Here is a 19,589-nt window from a genome sequence, read left to right on the forward strand (position 1 = left end):
CCTTCCAGATGATTTTATTTGAAATCAGAAGGGCTTCCGTAACAATATTTTAAAAATTATAATTCTTCAAGGGATTACAAACATCTATAGTTACCTTTATTTTATTTTCTAAAGTGAAATATACTATGAATAATATTTGAAAATTGTTGGTTATGTTTAATTTTAGTTTTCTGTTGCTAAAAAAGTTATGACAAGAATTGCCTACTACTACAGATTGTTTCCAAACTGCCTCTTCTCTGAAAATAATGCAGACTGATCACAACTTGAAAATGATAGTGCAATTTAAAAATGACTTTGGAAATAAATGCTTTAAGGAAATTATTCTTCAAATTCTTCTAATCAGTTTAAAAAGAAGTTATTAAAAATCAAAACTTTACTCGAGGCAAATCCTGGTAGGAATTATCAGCCTCCATTAAAAAGGTTTTATTGGTATAGATTTTCAACTTGCATGGCATTCCATAAAGGGAAATAGAAAAATAATCTGTTCATATGGATAAAATTAAGCAGTAAGAATTCTGCATGTGATATTGTATTGAGATAACTATCAAAGTCATAAATAGTCCCAGAAAATAAGTATTTTGGGAGTAGATAAGAAATGTAAATTCAATGCATATTTTTATTCTGCTTTCATAAACAAGAAGATATGGTATTTGCTCTTATAGAGCATTTCAGAAATTTAAAATATAGACAATAGAATATAGATATTACTAAACCAGGCTATAAACCTATGGGCCTTAAATATGTTTTAATCCTCACTCTGCCAAGCTATATAACATTAGAAAAGTTACTAAATGACTCAGACTTTAGTTTTTTCATCTGTTAAACTGGAAAAATAACAGTGCTTAATTTACAGTTACTGTGAATATTCATCTATTTAAATAGAACAAGTAAAACATTTCAGAATATATCTGGTCCTGAAAAATAAGTAAACATCATTAGCTGAAATTTCAGTTATTTATTTCCCAACGATTTTATTCTTTCATTCAATGTGTTTATTTCATTCCACATATGAATAATCTCACATACTTGTGCTAATTCAATGGCACTTCACAAATGACCATGCAAAAAATATTTAGAAAAATAATTTTTCATGAAAAATACTTGCAAAGCACTCACACATTAACAAGCCATCCTAGACTCCTAAACCACTTTTCCTCAGCCTATTTATCCTTTCAAACAACTAGTCCTTCTAATCCTTTTCTAAATATTTTGAACCCTTGCTCTATTTTCATTCCCACTACTATCAAACAATTGTTTCATCCCTCAGTTTAGTATCTTCTTGATATGTAATCTCCTTTTACCACTCTATTTCAGTGATCTTTCTAAAGAAGAAATTTCAGTACCCCAGGAGAAATTAATTTAGGGCAGGAACTATGCATTCTAGGCAGTATCACTAAAATAGAAATAAATGTGAAAGATATTAAGAGACTCACACCAAAATATAATTTATTTGGGAAACAAAAAGATGGCCCTATTAACTACCCATGACACTCCCCCCTTTTGTTTACTGAATGAAGGAATGACTGAGTAGACATCACAAATCCATTATTTGCCTTTTTTTTTCCAAATAGCAAGTTTCAAATTAGCCACTATCAATGAAAGATGGGAAGAGAAGTATAGATTAGTATCTCTTAGCTAGATATCAAGAATGTCACAGGGCTCCTGTGAAGCTCAGTCTATAGAGCCTCTGACTTCGGCTCAGGTCATGACCTCATGGTTCTTGAGTTCAAGCCCCTCACGAGGCTCACTGCTTTCAGCACAGAGCCTGCTTGGGATTCTCTCTCTCCCCTCTCTCTCTGCCCCTCCCCTGATCATACTCTATTTCTCTCTCTCTCTCTCTCTCAAAAATAAAATTAAAATTAAAAAAAAAACAACCCGGAATGTTACATAATCACTAGGACCTACATTCATTGGGAACTAGGATATGGCAGCATAATCAAGAAAAATAAAAGCAATCAAAATTGGCTATATTTTTAATTTCCATGGTCTTAGGCAAGGGTTCATTGCTAATTACTATTGGGAGTTACAATTTTATTTAAATGCACCTCACATTAAAATTCTATTTACCACTCCATCCTCAACAACTAACAAAATTCTAGGAAAGAGGAGGGGTTCATTAAGGTGGTCAAAGAAGATAAAATGTCTGCATAAATGTATAGATATGTGAATAAAACAAAACAAACCAAGATATTAGGCCAAAGAATGATTTCAGTAGAATTCCTTACCTAGGACAATTCCCTCACTGAAGGGTTCTACTGGGCTGTTTTGTCAGAGTTGCTTGAAGGTATTACAGCAAGTCACTTGAAACCTATTGGAAGGTATTACCAAGAGAGCAAAGGTGAATTTTTCAACACTGGCACTGAACAGTTACAGACATATTATCTTAAAATTTCAGGTATATAACCCAAAGTGCCTCCATATACAAAACTAACTTGGGAAAAGCCCGGCTTTCGTAGTACAAAATGTCCATCACTTAAAATTCATGGAGGACTTTCACAGAAATTATAATCAAAGGGATCTCTGAAGGATCCCATATTTGACCAGAATGCTTCAACTTCAAAATATAGACACCATGAAATATATTTTCAGGAGAAAATGTAATTATGTGTGTAGGGAAAAATGGATAAGGATATTTTTTTGTTTGTTTTGCTTTTATGTATTTTTTAATTGTTTGAGAAACAGCGAGAGCGTGTGAGCAGGGCAGGGGCAGAGAGAGAGGGAGAGAGGGAGAGAATCCAAAGCAGGCTCCACACTCAGCATGGAGCCTGACATGGGACTCCATCTCATGACCATGAAATCATGACCGGAGCCAAAATCAAGAGTCAGATGTTTAATCGACTGAGCCACCCAGGTGCCCCAGGATAAAACCTTTAAAACATTTTTTCTGTATGTCCTTTCATCTGAAGAAAGAGAGAATAAAATATTGTCATATGTATAATATCCCAAAGTTCTGTACCTCTTGATTTTATAAAACTTTAGGGTGTTTCTAGAATCCTTTGGAAATTCAAACTATTTCTGCAATTCTTTTCCTTAAAGAGTTGCTTTGGTCATCTCTGCAACTGGGGAATTGTCATTTATAAACATACATGTGTTTGTAACTTCTTTTAATGTTTATTTATATTTGACAGAGAGAGAGAGGGAGAGAAGGAGGGACAGAGAGGGGTAGGGGCAGAGAGAGACAGAGACAAAATGTGAAGCAGGCTCAAGCTGTCAGCACAGAGCACAAGGCAGGGCTCAAACCCAGAAACTGTGAGATCATGGCCTGAGCCAAAGTCAGATGCTTAACTGACTGAGCCATGCAGGTGCCCCTGTGTGTTTTAACTTTTTCTGTATTCATGTTGTTTGCCAGCTTCCAGCTCTGCTCACTGTCAATGGCATTGCCCTATCTGGGCTTGTCCAGTATGTCAATCTCTGTACTCTTTTCTTTCCTCACCCCCACCATGGAAACTCTTTCCTGTCTCCTCATAGTTAACTTTATCAGAAAAGTTATCCATAGCAGAGTTCTTGGACCAATTGGTTAATTGGTTAATTTCATAGCCATCTGACTAGTAATCCCATCTGAAAACTATAGATGCTCAAACTTCCTTGTAAAATTGGCTTAAACCTCTTAGGCAAGAGTCAGGTCATTGCTAAAGCAGGTGATAGACATTAATTTAGCTCAAGTGTCAGATGCAAGGAAAAGGGTCCGTAAACTGAGTCCTGGTGCTGTCCAGCACTTTGTAATGCAGCAGCAGAGGGTGAGGCTGAAGGGTCTACAAAGCACAGTGTTTTTAGACTGTTCAACTGAAAGAGATCAGAAGAGAACCCTTGCATAAAGTGGTAACTGTAAAATAGTTGCCAGTGTCCTTCTACTTCTGCCTGAGTGGGAGAAGCACTTACATTTCATCTAATGCACAGGTCTCACTAGATTGTAGTGCCCAGTCCCTTCCCTCCTAGTAATCTCTGGGAGGGCCATTAACTTTGGAGAAATGGAAGGACATTAGACATTCTGAGGGCTCACTACTATAATATTTCAAAAAATGAAAAGCTCTTCTCCCTACTTATTTGCTTAGGAGCCCCAAATTAATGTCTCAACCATGACAAAATGTCTTAATTTTACATTAACAGAGGCCTGATTAGCTTTGTCCTCACATATTGAAAATACCATGACGGTTTTCTTGGTGTGACTATGTGTTATTGATTTTTATAATTAAAATAATATATTTCTGGTATTAATTTAATCTGTAATATAATTAACACCAAATATAAAATAATACAATCGTATGTTAAAAACAATTAGAATTATTTGTGGGTGGGTGTAAAAGAAAAGTGAACTTCTTCTATAAAGAGAGAATAAAGTGTATGCTTGGCAACGTAGTTAGAGAAACAACCTAATTTGAGATTACCTTAGTCATGAGTTTGAATTAAACTGTTATAAAAGATCACAGTTGTCTTGTTGTACCTAATCCAGCCATGCATAAGAATCAGTGGGGAGGTTTTAGAAATTCTGAAATTCTCATCAACACAGTGATCTTGATGACCTTAAAGTTCTACTTTGATAAAAATTCAGACAAGTTTCTTCCTGAATCTAGGCACCTTACCTTGCTTTATTTAGAGCATTTACTTTAGAAACTTAACAGTTATAAATTCTCTCCTCCTTTGTGATGTAAATCTTCTATAACCAGGAATATACTACTCAAGGACCCAGGAACCATTCCTTTGAATGGAATCAAGAGAGATAGGGCCCTGTCTCCCTGTTTCTGTGTGGGTAGGAGCCTAACTTAGGTAAGTGCAATTAGCAAATACAGGTGGCCTCATCACATTGACTTATGCTTCACTAATGTACTGTAGTACTTTTCCATTAGCTCACTCTGGTGTATATACGACCTTTTATTTCAGAAGACTAGAGTTCAATCTCTCTCCCCTCTTGCAATAGTCTTGAATAAAGTCTTACCACTTAATACAATTTTTCTTTGACAGTAGTTACCTGCACTTACATATTTCCCTCCTTTTATCCCTTAATCTCATTACAATGACCATGACTATATACCATAAGGGATAGATACCAAATGAAACTGTGATTAGGTGGAGTAGTTATAAGTGGATCCAAAAAAAAAAATTTCTAGAAGACCATAATGGGATAGTTTGAGTAATACACCAAAGTCTAGGAAACCATAGGTGAACATTTTGGAGAAGGTGGAAATAGGTATCCTTTGCCAATTCTTTTTAATGAAGACTCTTTGGAGAGAGGTTTCAAGGTAGGAGTCTACATATATTAGAAGCAAGATGGAGAAAAAGAACTAGAATCAGAGTAATTAGTTAACAGTCCACATAGGAACCATGTCAGTTCTCATATTCACCACTTAGCACCCTTGCATATATACAATTTGTGACTGCAGTATGGCTTCTGTGTTAACTTTGGAGATCTCTTCCTCAAAACCACACAATAATCTGCCTGACGAGATGATTTTGGATGTAAATTACAAAAATTTCAAATATATGTAGCTTATAGAATATGAATGCTTATCTTAAATAATAAGTCTGGAAGTAGAAAGACTAATAGTTTGGCCCAGAATTCTGTTCCACTAACCTCAGCCTATTGTTTGGCCTTTAAAGCTGTACTGTCATTACTTCAAAATGGAATCACATGTAGACACATCAACACTGAAACATATATCTATGGTTTTTTTTTTTTTTTGGCATTTTTTTTTTGTTTGGAGAGAGAGAGCATGAGCAGGGGAGGGGCAGAGAGAGAGGGAGAGAAAGAATCCCAAGCAGACTTTGCACTAACAGCACAGAACCTGATGTGGAGCTCAAACTCACGAACTGTGAGATCATGATCTGAGTCGAAATCAAGAGTCAGACGCTTAACCGACTGAGTCACCCAGGCACCCAACATTAAAATTTTTTAAAGTAACCTATTAAATGTCACTGTAAGGTAGTGGAGGAAAGCTATGGAGTCAGAGAAAATATCTAAGACACAAAGTTCACACTGGAATTATATAAAGAACTATAATTCAATGAGAAATTAAAGACAAGGAAAAGTAAAATAAGCACAAGATTTGAACAAGTACTACCCGAGGAAGTTATCCAAATGGCCAAAATACATATTAGAAGCAAATTAACCATAAGGTGATACCCTGCTGGATGTTTAAAATTTAAGAATGACAGTTCCAAGTGGTGAGGATGGGAGTGGAAATTAGAAAGAAATCAAATGTCCTTGCAAAGGGGTTTAAGCATAAAACCCAAGTAATGGTGTATGAATGCAGCAATAATGAAAGCACCAGAGAGTAAGATACAATATTATAAAGAGATTTTTATGACCTATTTGTGTGCTCATGTGTTGTGAGGGAGAGATTCAGAAAAAAGAGAGAGAGAGAAGACAATATGAATAATAGTCCACACATAATGATTTGACATTTAAAAATAAACAAGAGAAAAGGCTAAGTTTATATACAAAAACAAATTATTTTTTTCAGTTAAAATAAAATAAGAGATATAGAAATAAAACATAACAGAAATAGTTATTTTCTTTTTTGTGTATATGTTTTAAATATTTTAAGATGAGAGTATTTTGTATATTTTCTAGTGTAGAAAAAAATAATGACACAGGGAAATATAATTTCTTAATTCTCTTCATTTCATGTCATTTCATGTGAGAGTACCACTACTAGCCTTTTCTTCTATCCTACTGGAACCCTCTGCCAAATTACACACACACACACACACACACACACACACACACACACACAGTCCATATTCTCCCAAGGAAATAGCAAATGATATGACTGAGCTTTTCAAAAAGAGACAGTAAAGTTATTGTTCAGTTGTTTACCTTTCTCCCCCTCTTTTGGTATCTCCTGTCTTCCAAGTCTGGGTCCTACATGACCACGGCCAAGTCATGAGCTCAATGGAGTAAGCCCTGCTCTATACTGGGTACAAGGCCAGTAGGTTTTAACTCTGCCAGTGTCTGTGTGAGTAAAAGACCCTTATTCTTGAGCGAAGTAAGAATAAGCCATTGTAACCATCACAAATATAAGCAAATTGTTTCATTACCACTCAGTAATAAAATTCATACACCCATCACTGTCTCTCTGTCTCCCCTATGTTTCCATTAGATCTCAACTTGAACAGCAAATATAGTGATACTTATTGGACTGCCTCTAAATGCCAGGGGAAAAAAAATATGTGGCATCATGTCCATTCTCCGATCCTAATTTTTCCTTGAAGATATTAATCTCTTTGGGACAACTTACTTTTTATTTGTATTGAAAATTGCGTCACATAATATAAACATTTTTACTCCATTGCCTCAGTTATCCAGTTAACCTAAACATGGTAGAATAAAATATTTCTGTGTCTAGGATTGGTTTGAGAGGTAGCAGAATAACCATCATTTATGAAAAAAAAAATAAAGTTGCAGAAGACAAGAGGAAAGAGATGAATTAGAACCCAGGGAAAGGAAAATCACAAAGGACATTTCTAAAATGCAATCCTTCCTCATGATAATGTCCAATGTAATATCTCTGCATCAATCTCTGGTGCATTTAATTTAAATTAAGGAGATTTGGAGATTAGTATTTCAAAGAATAGAATTAAATTCTCTGGGTTGAAATCCTAGATCTAGTGCTTACTGGATCTGTTCTTTAAGGTACTTAATCTTTTTATGGCTGAGTTTTACAATCTGTGGAGGAAGATAATGACTAAATCTACATCATAGTGTTGTATGAAAGACATGAGAAAATGTATATAAGGCATTTTGTACAATATCTGTATGACGACCCCATAAATGTGATATCTATTAAAGTTGCTATTTATATTATTAGCTTTACCATGGAACATTTGTCATTAGTATTTTAAAGACAAAATTACTTAATATTCAATTTTAGCTGACCATAAAACTCACTTTTTTATTAACAACCTTACTTGGTGTGAAGCTTCTTAGGAATTCTCTGTGCAAAAAACCTCCCAAGAGCCACTGAAAAGTAGAAAAGAATCACTTGGATTTATTATTTTGATCTAACATGAATCCACACCATCTTCTTCTTGTTTAGTAGACTGAAAATTTGTGGTAGAGATGAGTTAACGCACTAGTAGTCCAACACTATTAAACTTTCCGGTAGCTTAAGATAAAGTGACTTTGCTTTTTTTCCACAGCTTTGCCACTAACAGGCCCCAAAGCCCTGCTTGATAGTCAAGTTATCAGACCACTGTGGAGAGCCACAATAAATGTATTCAAATCTCTTTGTTTCTGTCATTATTTCCATGGTCTGTAAGTCAATAAGAATATGCTAAATGGCTTTAGAGCATTGTAACTTGATGCTTTGAGAGGTGGACTTAGACAATCATTCATACTCTGTGCTATAAACTCAAAAAGGAGTCACTAATGCCTTCAGTAGCTTGAGAACAGTGTCTAATTCCAAATGCTCCATATTAAATCAGTTATGCTATAGAAGACACCTTTTCTAAATAGTGTTGTCAATTCCTGGGTGCTTTAAAAATATCTTTCCTTCCTTCCTTCCTTCCTTCCTTCCTTCCTTCCTTCCTTCCTTCCTTCCTTCCTTCCTTTTTTCCTTCCCTCTCTCTCCCTCCCTCCCTTCCTTTCTCTCTTCTTCCCTCTCTCCTCTCCTCTCCCGCCCCCTGTCTTCCTTCCTCTCCTCTAGTCCTCTCTTTCTCACTGTCTCTCCCTCTCTCTTCCTCTTACCTTCACTCCTGCCTCACTTTCTTTCTTTTTTGCTTTACAGATGGTTGTAAGATCTCAATCTGCAATTAGTTATTACATTTTTTTATAAATATTTCTTAATGTAATGAAATATTTTCAAGTAAGAAGTATATTTTAAAGACATTCAATTTGGAATAATTAGGAAAATGTCTTAAAAACACAAATGTGACTGCATCAATGGTTATTTTCCATTATAACCACTGACACAGTCACTATGGCATTACTAGGGTTTTCTGTATTTTTTTCATTTTTTTTCAAAGAACAACCACTGAATAACAAAAAGTAAAGCTATAAAAATATATATATATAAGCACTTGGAAAATTTAAATATTTGTATTAATGTAAAGGTAGTATTGTAGATCCTCTTATATATCCTGTCAGAGAATATTCAAATTATATCTTACAAATCACATTTCATTTCAGAAATAAGAATATTTTCTGTTTATACCAAACACCTCAAAATGTCTTTCAAACACTATTCTATCAATATTCACTACATTTCTTTGAGGTTATTAGTATTTTTTTAGCTTCATGACAGAAAATAAAAGTAGATAGGTTAATTATTTAAGGTTATACAATAGCTCTATAAATGAGGTCAAGGGCTCACACTCAATATCTGACTTAAATTTTATTGCCTCCAAAATACTGCTTGGAGAGGAAATCCACCAAAGTTTTTTTTTTTTTTTTTAAATTTTTTTTTTTCAACGTTTTTTATTTATTTTTGGGACAGAGAGAGACAGAGCATGAACGGGGGAGGGGCAGAGAGAGAGGGAGACACAGAATCGGAAACAGGCTCCAGGCTCCGAGCCATCAGCCCAGAGCCCGACGCGGGGCTCGAACTCACGGACCGCGAGATCGTGACCTGGCTGAAGTCGGACGCTTAACCGACTGCGCCATCCAGGCGCCCCGAAAGTTTTTAAAATACTGAGAAAATTCTCATATAATCATTCACACACCAAAGAAATCCGGTACAACCTTGGGTTGGGAGTAACTTGTTCTGTGAGTATTCTGGAAGATGAGCAAACATTTCTAATAAATTTTAACTTGATAAACTAGTGATGTCTTGGTAATACGAATAGTACATGATGCCAGATGTCACATGATCACAACTAAGCCAATGGTTCTCTCTTTCTCTTGCTGCAGGATTACGGGTGATCGTCTCCCATATTCAGATGCTCGGTCTTAGGTCAAAGTGTTGGGCGGCAATCAATGATTTTCGAGAATGTTGGAAGGTGCCCACAACTGACACCAGTGTATTTTTTTGTCACTTTAAAGCACCTATGGACAGTTCTTTGCTTTTCCATACAAGGGTAAGCTGAGAAATGCTTTGCTTCATTCTACATCACACTGCCTGCAGATATAGACCTTTTCCTCTGCTGCCTTATTGCCAGTTACATTAAATGTGGGATATGACAACAGTTTATTAATACTGTAGTCAACATCCGTTAGTGATAGTGGAAGTCATCCTACACAATAACCCTCCTCTCTCCTGTCTCCCCACATCAGCCCTAAAGGTTTCCAAAGGTAAGTGCAGGTTAATTTGTTTATTTTTCTTCATATTTTGTATTTTCTTTATTATTTTGTATTACATTACAGTATTGTAGCCATTTTGATATGAATATTTTTGGGTCATGGAATGAATCGTCTTGAGTTTCCATTATTTCTTATGGGGAAATCCGCTTTTATATACAAGTGCTTTGGATTACAAGCATATTTCTGGAACAAATTATCCTTACAAACCAAGGTTATACACATGCCAAGGTCTTTAAAAAAAATAAAAAAGAACAATTTTAAACACGTTAATCATAATTGATTTCATTTTCTTAAATGCATAGAGAGATTACACTTTTAAAAAGTACACTAAAGAACAAGTAGAAAAAAATACAATATGCATAAAATGAGACTACAAATTAGAACATAGAAAGCCATGTATCAATGTACAGAGGTAATAAACAAATTCTATAAGTGCTTGCATATATGCTTTTCACAAAACCAGTCTTTTAGAATATCTAAAATTAACAGGAAAAAGATTCCTTAACCCTTAGGATAAAACCTAAGACATTATTATTACACTTAGGGAAAAACAAAACATGAAAATATGTGAATAGACATATAACTTTTTGTGCAAAATGAACAAAACAAATAGGCAAAGTTTTATAGCATAATATTTCAGAATCCCACTTTATGAAGTTGTGGAAATCAATATTTATCCCATTAACGTGGAGAAACACCAGCCACAAAGTGCTATAATTTCCCTTCCTTTTCCAAAGTGTAGAGAAAGGTAGATTTTAAATTCTGGATAATGCAACTGCCCTAAAAAGACATTCATTTATTTTTTTTAAAGGTTCACAGGCAAAGCACATTTATTGTTTTTCACACAGATAATGTCTGCTACTACTTAAATTGCTCTTCCTCAGCTCAGTGGAATGAAACAGGTAAGTTGCAGCGAGATTGTAGAAGAAATGCATTAAAAGGATAAATAAGCATTATTAAATTAAATAACATGTCTCTCAATTGCACACCTTCAATAGATAATATTTGTATACATCTCTCCTTGGTTGATCTACATAAAGATGGAGGTGTCCCTCTTCATGACAAAGGAAAATTAATACTTCATCTTATAATTCATGTTTTTTTATGGTACTGATTTCTACCATTTGGTCATACAAAATGCTAGCCATTCTTTATATAACTATATAGGCATATATATGACTGCTTTTCTAATATAGATGCTCACAGTAGAATTCTTAGAATTAGCAGCATTCCTAAGTAGGCCTTAGAGTATGTGCCTTACAAATTGTATCAGATCCTGTTAAAGTGTACACAAACTGGTTATAATAATTTGTACTCCCATATCAATAAATAAATATGCATTTTCCATAGCTTTCCAATGACTCATTTGTTTTATGTTTCCAAGTGGGATTTGTAAGCATATCTAAACTTAAAATTTTTCTGTAGCTGCATATACCATTATATTCCTTTACTAATTTGTTTTTTTACATTATATATTTTAAGAAAATATAATCTGCCAAAGTCATAAAATTATTTGCTTTTAATTATTTTAACATTTTGGCTTATTTATATTTAAATATTTAATCTAGTTGTAATTAATTTTGTACATATGAATATGAATATAAAGCATGTGAATATGCTTTATGAATATAAATATTAAAAATTCAATTAATTTTCATAATACCATTTTATTGATTGGATTAATGTGTTACTGATTACTGCTCTCTATTTAATAATAAAATAGGTTTCAGAGTATAATTCCACTTTTACAAAAAGTGGCAAATTAGATAAACATATGTGTATACATTTGCATTAATGTCTCCAATGATGTTTACATCTATGTCTAGTTAAAATTAGATATATAAATTACATATGCACTTATAAATGCAGTTATTATTACTTTTCTCAACCACTTTTTCTGACTTTTTGCATGTAACTATAAAATATTTTCAAAAATGATTGCACATAGGCATTTTAAAATAATAGTTATAAAAATGATAATCTCTGAAAGAAAAATATACATTTATATATAACATAAAAATGGTATCAGAATCTATATCAAAATGGACATATTATTTAAAACTGTTGAAGACTAAATTTTCTTTCTGTTAAGCAAGAGACCATATTAATCAAGATTATTTTTAAACTTTATACTCTTTTATCATTAATTTCAATTCTAGAAGATACCTACTTTTATCACTTTGCATCATATTGGTTATTATCACTGTATTTATAAAATAAAAATTATAAATGCTCTTAATTTCAAATAACAGTTTAATAATCAAAGAAGGTCATCAATGAAGATAAAACTTTATATTCCATTAAAATTAAGTCTCCAAATGTATTACTCATATGGGGAGATATTTATTAACATCATATACGAGAAAATAACTTGAACAAAATGATACATGTGTTAAATGAAAATAATGTATATAAAATGGTATTTATAAGTAAAAATACTGAATAGAATTTACACATTCTTGTATTGATTTAAAAAAACAGAAATACTGTGGAAAGGTAGCAGTAAATATTAATTTTTTTCCATGAAGTATCTTATTAAAGAGAAGGGGAAATGTTTAGTTTTTATTATTTATATTATCTATTTGTTACCATCATATATTAAGAAAAACAAATATGTATAGAGTTATCTCAATTTTTAAAACTATGATAAATATACATAAAACATACATAAATAGAAAAACATGGACCTATTTATCACAAAAATATTAATAATTATTTATTGGTTTTGTTTTTTTTTATTTTCAGTGTTATTGCTAATTTCTCAACTATTATATATTTCTCATAAAAAATATATCAATTTGCCAAAATGGTAACATTCCAAATCTGCATTTGAAGTAAGAGATAGCCACCAAAAAGACTTTAATTCATATACAATCCATTTGTAACTTCCAGAATAAAAGACTAGAAATAACACTTAATATTTAAAGTAGTTATTTTATGCAAGGGATATAGATAATTCTCTCCTTTATACATTTTACATAACAAATGCTTTTATACACTTAGCCATTATTTACTTATAAGCAGGATTCAATTCCTTTTCAATTTAAAATTAAGTGTTTATGGATAAACTAGAAATGCAGTTATGAATAACACTTATTTGTGCTTTTCAAGAGGAAAAGGACCTACAGAGATCTATCATAAAGCACATTGCTCACTTTGCCTGAAAAACCAGTAGCCAAATTTACAACAATAAGCAAGTGTCACTCATGCCACAACCAGATCAAAGTTGACAGACAAGCCCTAGAGCAGGTGGATTGCTTCAATTATTCGCCAGCTATGATGAATACAAAATAAGTTCCAAAAGCTTTCTGGAGATCTGTAGGAGGCTGGCGATAGCTCAGAGCAACATGACATTGATGATGAAGCATGGACAAGATAAAAGTTTCCCCCAAAAGACAAGGCATTGTTTTTTGTGGCCTTTAGTTTGGCAACAATTTAACTATAAATGCAACAGCTGGCCACTGAAAAGATGGTATCAGGACTGGTTGAAGTGTGCTGAGATATGATGCTGTTGGCAGGCCTCCTATGTATTTGAGACGAAATAAGCTCAGCAACTGGACATTTTAGCAGCTGGCCAGACAAAGGATATTGTTCAGATATTTAGCAGCTGATAATTGAGCACTCTAGCAATATTTGTGGAAAAGAAGGTGGTTACCAAATGGGTTGGCAAATGTTTGGAGACAATCAATATTCTAAGTTCGACAGAAGGGTTTATGGGAAGATAAGCCAAGAAGCATGAGACTGCCATTATCTCAACTTGTTCAGGGGGACTCTGAGAAAGATTAGACTAGACTCCCTGGTATAAAATGAAATGGATCTTGCTTAAATTCCAACACTGAATAGCCATTTTAATATGCTTTGACTTTGTCTTCACTGCAAACCAATCCTTTTGCCATAATACAATCCATTTCCTATTTATTGCCACCTCACTGTTTTCTTACACTGATGATAGTGTATAATATACCTCTTTGAACATTCCTTCTGTAATCTTACAGTGCAAAAGTGTATCTGCTTCTTATAATATATTTAAGTATTTAATAAGTCCATTTAGTGAAATATACACGAAACACTTGAAAGGCCATTCATTCAGAATAAAATAAAATAGAGTAAGAAAAATAATATACATTTAATTGGCAGTAAAGATTAAGTTATCTTCCTTTATTGTAGATAAAATTAAACATAGTAGAAAGATGTGTCAGTTTGAAATACTTCTGCAATTTTAGTTCTTATACTGTACCTTACAGTTATAATTTTTACATAATTTAGAAAGTTTTGGTGTGATACATGGATATTTATTTTCCAAATTAAGAATCATCATTATCTATAGTTGCAAAAGTTTACGAGCTCAAGGTTTGTAAAAAGATAACATTAAATTTAGATTCTCGTGCACCTGTTTTCATATGCCAAGTTTTCAAACATTCCTTAACTGAAAAATCATTTTTGACTTAAACTTAGTACTTTAAAGTTGTTCTCAAACATCCATCAGTGTACAGTTCTTTGCAGAAATGTTTTATAAAACCATAATTGTTTAAAGAACAGGGTAAAATTTGATTACAGCAATTCTCACTGATTTAACTTGAAGAGATTTCTGGCTTCTTTTCTGAATTGAAACTTAATCGATTTTCCCAGACATGATGCCAAGTGAAATGCATATACCATATACAGTTAAGAGGCAAATAAAGCAAGATCTCACCTTATCTCACTTTATCTGGTACACACATCACACTGAAGACAAGAGTCAGAATGTGAGAGAAAAATTACCTACTATTCTAAAATGACATATGGGCAAAACAATAATTGTAAAGACATTAACCAGAAAAGGAGTTCAAACCCACAAAATGGTGATTAGAGCTCTTTAGGGTTTAATGAGCATTGGAAAGAGTTTATAAGCTTTGTTCAAGTGGGGTCATGTTTCAGCATAAAATTCATGCTTGTTAACAAAAGAAGAAAAAAAATTGCTTGTCTTAAAAAATCTATAAACCTTAAAATACCTTAATATTTGTGAGAAATAGAATGTCCTGAATGATAATGCTTCTTTTTTCAATACTCTTTTTGAAATCACAGAACTTAGAATAAACTTCCAAACACCTGAGAGATAAAACTGTTAATAATTTTCTCCACTTTACAGAAATCATACAGACCACATTAAAAAAACAACATCAACACAATAAGAACATATGTTTTTGTGTTTGAAAACTTAGCCACATGTAAATATATCCATATATGCATATGTATGTATTCATCTACATACCTTTCTGCTTTCAGAATGATAATTCGTTAGGTATCAAGTATTCTTAAAATGTCCAACCATTACTTCTTGTATAAAAATTGTCAAAAATGTATTGTGTTCTTTAATCTTTTTAATATTTTCTGGGTATTAATATAAACAATAATTAGGAAAAGCAAAATTGTTTATGAAGAGTTGTTTTTTGATCATCTGTTTCCATTGCTGTATTTTGATATCCTCAAAACACAACTGAGAGTAAGCATTTCAGGGTAATAATTATTTTAATACTTTCCCTTGGTTTTTAAAACAGCTATTCTAGTTTGAGCTCCACATTATGCATAGAGATTATTTAAAACAGCTATCCTATGACCTTATAAATGGCACGCTCATTCTCCAAGTGTGGCTCCTGTATTTAAAATATGATTCCATTTATGCTTAACTTGGAAAAAATAAACATTGAACAGCCACCCTACTTCTTCTAATATATTTTAAGAAGAGATACATCATTTTTGCCTTATGGTTTTTGAGTGCATATTTTATTATTTTGTCTGCATGGTTATATGCATAATACTATTATCCCTATTTACTGATAGGAAAATTTGGGTAAACAACATTTAGAGATGTTGATTGACTCACCCAGGGAAATGTGTGCTTGAATATTCCCTCTACTAACTGGGAAATATTTCCTCTACTAACTGGGAAAAGATTATAATAATGAGCTCATATTTCCTAGAATTCAATAATTATAAAACATAAAATAATTTTTTATCTGTAACTAATCACATACAAATTTTACAATATAGTTTTAGAGTAGAACAGAAATTAATAAAATCAGAAGTTTCTTTATATTAAGACATGAAAATTAGTATGTAGAAAAGTAAGTAACTTCTTAGAATTCTAGCTATAGTTAGTGTCAGAAGCAGGAAAGTTACCATGATCTTTTCACTCTTAGCACTGTGATCTTTCAACTAAGTGTATATGCAGTAAAATATACAACATATTAAGAACAGTCCATAAAATACAGATCCAAATTTTAGTTTCCATTATTCTTTTGCTTTACATGTCCAAAGGTAAATATGGTAAAGGTAAAAATTCAAAGTTCAGAAACAGATATGTAATATATATTCCTCAATCTAACTGACCTATAACCCCTATAAATTTTTAATCCAAGCATCAGAAACTTGAAACAAATAATCACTTTTAGCTGTTCCCTCCTCTCTCATTCTGGACCATCTATCTGCATTTCAGTTTTGAAGAAAAGTAGAAACAAATTAATGTGACTATGAATCAAACTAATAGGTATGAAAGGAACAGAGGACCGGTACCATCTCTGTAGCTTTTGTACTGACTTTTTTGTGTGGAGACAGAAAAATATAATAATTGAGTTTTATTTCTTGCCTTATTCCCATTTAAACTTCAAAACTATCTTTGTCATAAAAAGACACTGGAATCTCTAGACACCTTGTAATGAAGGGAAAATCATTTCTAAAATCTACATGTTAAATTGTATACCCATCTAATCATATTATAATGAAACAAAATAAACCACCTTTGTATTAGAATTATGCCGGTGTTATTATAGCTATAAATTATGATAATTTAAGTTGAAAAAAGAACAACTGTGGTTTATATGTAAAACTCTTGAACCTATGGTCCAGTGTTCAATATATTGTATCTATGACAAAGTTTGACGATCAACTCTTTAATATAAAAGAAAATGCATTCTTTACTTCTGTCACTCAAAACACATTAACTGTGAAGTAATACCTAACCTCTTGGCACTTTTTCTTATATTCTTCATAGGTTTGGACTAAATTTTATCCCAGCCTATTATGTATAGCCTGTTTTTCCCATTCAAAATTTCCTTCCTCTGTTCCCAGCCTATGGGACTTTTACTTTCTTCCCCAATAAGCCTCTCCTTAGCTCTTTTAGATGTAAATTAAATATAAGTGTCTTTTATCCTCTTTTTGGCATTCATTATGGTAGAAGAATATTTCTCAAAAAAAAAAAAAAAAAAAAAAAAAGAACTGTATGCATTGGCTTAGAAGCCAAAGAATGGACAGCAGAGACACTAGTATGCTTGAAAGATGGCAATCAACATTATGCAATGGCAAAAAATAGTAAAGTGTCATCTGAAGTACTTGGAAACAGATAATGTACAAAATAAAATTGTAGGATGAGGAAAAGAAGGCACAAAACATTATAACTGGGTATATGTTTGCACTGATCTCTCTTGGGTGAGAAAGAGAAGAGCTCAGAAAGAATCTGCTGGTTTGCAAGCAAGATTATAAGGTTTCAGAGAGATTCAAGAAATTCATGGTTTTGCAATGTTGGAAAGTCAACCAATTTTAGACTGTAAACAGTAAGAGAATAAAAAGAGAAAATTTTTGAGGCGGGAAAAAAAGACTGATGTACCAGCATGACATCATGCCCAAAAATGGATAGAAGTGGTTCAGAGACCAATTAAAGATCTAGGAACAACCAAATACTTTCATTTAGACAAAGTGACTCGGGAAAGAAACACAACACAACACAACACAACGAAACAAAAAAGAATACTAGCCAATATCTTACCGCAGTTGGATAAGCTCAAGGTGTATGCAAACACAACCAAGTGGGAACCAAGATGTGGATACAAAAGCAAAGGACTGTACTATCTCTGAAAATTAAGTCTCAAAAAGAACATTGGACTTGTTATTTCACAGATGGATTTCACTAAGTTTTCATGAGAGATGTAATACTAAATGCTTTATTGACATAGCCAGAAAAAAAAAGTCACTATTTAAAACTTAAAATTATCTTTAAACCCCTAATAAACTAGGGGCAGGAGACAAACTGGAAATGCTGCTCCTCCACCCATTTTCTGATGGCCTCTTCAGGTACAAGCAAGGTCAATGTAGGAAAATTAGCAACTCCAAGAAGCCAGTGCCATGTGAAAGCTGACTTGAAGCAATGAATTACAAACTCTGGGAGAAAAACAGCTTAAATTTTTATTTCAAATCTGTAATGTGAGATTCTTTGATACTGGTTTTAACAAGTTTAATAATGTATTTCAACTCAGTGAAGTTGAAATAGGAACTGGTTTTATTTTTCTTCTGTCTTAAAGAGGCTCTCAATAGAATTTACATTTATGTTCCATGGGGGCAGGTGTTTTATCTGTGCTGTTGTTCACAGATGTATCCTCAACAACTATAGCGGTATCTGCTACGTGGTAGGTGCTGAATAAATATGCACTGATTAAATAGATCAATAAATGCTCTTTTAAATTTTCTGTTGCCTCCCCAATTGTATTCTGCAAAAATCCAATAAATTTCCAGTCACTTTCTATTATTAAATTCAGTGCACAGCTTCCACTTAAAAGTGTATTTTAAACTTCATTGCCTCTCATACCCTCACAGCAGACTTGAGCTAGAATTCTGGACTACAGGGTATAAAGGAGAGGCATGGTCTGGCTCTGAGATAATTGTCCTCTTTTCTATCATCAATGTCCACTCCCTCTTGTGTATTATGCTGAAGAGGCGGGGGGGGGGGGGGGGGGAAGCTGGATAAGCCCTGCAAAAGTACCAGAGTGTAGTTGTAACTTTCTTGAGGTTTTCCCGGACAACACTGAAGAGCAAAGATGCTCTTTGTAGGCTAAGAGTTCAAATGCTGATTCTTTCATGGGTAACTGTTTGAGTTTTTCAAGGTCCCCCGCCTCACAGTTTTCTGTGATACCCCCTGTTGAGACATCCTCTAAAACCCAATGTTCTCTTCCCTTCAGCTGGATGCAGGCACCTCTCACTGTGCATGTGCTGGGCAACATGATCCGAGTTGGGTATATGTTTGTAACTGTGTGAAAAATACTCGATAGTAATATATTTTAAAAATATTTTGGGGCACATGGGTGACTCAGTTGGTTAAGCGTCCAACTCTTGATTTTGGCTCAGGTCATGATCTCATAGTTTGTGAGTTTGAGCCCTGAGTCAGGCTTTGCACTGATAACGTGAGCCTGCTTGGGATTCTCTGTCTCCCTCTCTCTGCCCCTCTAACCCCCGTCTCTCAGAAATAAACATTAAAAAATATTTCATATATTTTTATGTTCAATGGTTAAAATTAGGCGTCTTTGAGAACCAAGTAAAGAGCCTTAGA

This window comes from Panthera pardus, unplaced genomic scaffold (genome assembly GCF_024362965.1).
Source record: "Panthera pardus isolate Hobbes unplaced genomic scaffold, ASM2436296v1 HiC_scaffold_17, whole genome shotgun sequence".
NCBI classification, from domain to species: Eukaryota; Metazoa; Chordata; class Mammalia; order Carnivora; family Felidae; genus Panthera; species Panthera pardus.